The sequence below is a fragment of the Nothoprocta perdicaria genome, unplaced genomic scaffold, assembly GCF_003342845.1.
Source record: "Nothoprocta perdicaria isolate Ctin4 unplaced genomic scaffold, notPer1 scaffold_162, whole genome shotgun sequence".
Classification (NCBI taxonomy): Eukaryota; Metazoa; Chordata; class Aves; order Tinamiformes; family Tinamidae; genus Nothoprocta; species Nothoprocta perdicaria.
In genome coordinates, this window is record NW_020454783.1 from 1,523,632 (window position 1) to 1,525,578 (window position 1,947).

Here is a 1,947-nt window from a genome sequence, read left to right on the forward strand (position 1 = left end):
AGAGAAGCTGAAACTAATGCACAAATACCTTCTGTTGTATCTGTTCTGTAAAACCTTACGCTTTTCACATAGTTTGTTGTCACTGCCAAGGCAAACCTTTTATTAAACATATTTCYGTGGACCTTATATATTTACTGAGTTTCCAAGTCTGTATTACTTGTTTTCCTCATCGTACCAGATGAATAGTTTCTACTAACAGCACTGTGCATTTTTAGTAACTTGTTGATGAGGTCTGTTTTACTATGTAAATTTTACAGTGACATTTGACAGAAAAGGAAAAATAATTTGTCAGTCATAACCTTTATAACAACATTTGGGTGCTTTAATTCTTGAGTCAGAATTGTGGCGTCTTTCAGGGGTGTTGAGCAYGTCGTTACAAGCTGAACCTTCAGTGCATGGGAAATGAGGCCTCAGGCATCGCAACGAGGGCTGCAGTGGCGGAGCCGTCGGAAATGGTTGGACAACCCAGCTAGGACAGCGCGAGGAGTATCGTGTGATAAAAGGGGAGGTTAAATCAAGAGACCTCTGTCATCCCCGCAGCTTTCTGAGCTTTGACAAGTTTCTTCATGCCAAGAGCAATGTGTTTTTATATTTCGTACTTAYAATTGTCCATATTTCACTGAAAGGTGAGACTTAAATAGAGCATCACACAATCCAACCAGCTGTTTGTTATGGAAAAATATACCCAAGAGAAGTTTACCATAGACAAATACCCAGCTGTGAATATGATACATATGAATATGATATGAACATGACAAATATCCACGCGTGACTTTTATTGAAAGGCTATGCTGGAGGCACAAATCCGTTTAGAGTGATCAAACACCAAGCAGCAAACACACAAGCAAACAGAAACCAAGATCTAAATGAATAGCATCAGGTTAGGCAAAACAGGCAAGTGAAATCCCAAACAGAAGTCCTATCAAAACTCTTTCTAATGACAGTGGAATGRGATTCTCCCTTGGACAATACTATGAAAGACTCATTGGAGTCCAACAATAATCAGGAAGGTTCTATGGATGAAATGTGGACACAACAGCAAAATATAATAAGTTCATGACTCAGGTCCATGATCTTTCTTAGCACAGTGGTTTCCCAGGTCCTTAAACAACGTGTCAGGATGAGAGGGAATTTCTGAAGTGGTATCTGTAAACACAACCGAAAGCCAGTGGCTGCTGACACACGCATAAGCGTGTAGGGAAGGTAACAGTAACGTTCAGTGTTAAAAGCAGAGAAGTAGATGGGGGTGGCTTGAAGAAACCCTTGCTGCTCAACAKGAACAGTCAAGCATAAAAGGAGGCATTTTGCAGCACAGTGTTCCAATTAGAAGCAGAGCTTGGCCAAATCGTGCTGAAGTATTGAAGGGCAGTGATGCACAACTGCAAGAGCAGCTTCTTCAGCTGAGTTGTATAACTCACGTAACTAGGGTCTACAGAACTCTGTGATTTAGGATTAGTTTTCGGAACCATCATTCTGCGTCACCTGCACATTTTCACGCTTCTCCCCCAGAGGAATTCTCCTTTTTTTGTGTACTGGAATTTGAATGTTGGTCTCTGGGAACACGCACACGGTCAGACACGAAGTCCCACCCCTCGTGCTCGTGGGCTCCTGCCACAGGCACAGCTCCACAGAGCAGCTCGGGGCTGCGCGGGAGCCCTCGCGCCGCCTCCTCGCGCCGCGGCGCGCACTGCACTGCACTGCACTGCACTGCGCGGCACTGCAGAGCCGCCGGCCGCGCACCGGGCACCCGCTCCGGGCGCCCTCGCTCTCCCTCGGCACTGCTCTTTGCTGAAGCAACGCTGACGCACCCGAGCTCTTCCCGCCGCTTCCCTTCCCAACGGCCACTGGCGGGAAGGGCAGCGCGCCCGGCGACCAACGCCCCCGCCCGCCGGACCGCCCCGCGCAGGCGCACTCGTCACGGCGCTGGCGCCGCGCAGGCGCACGCGT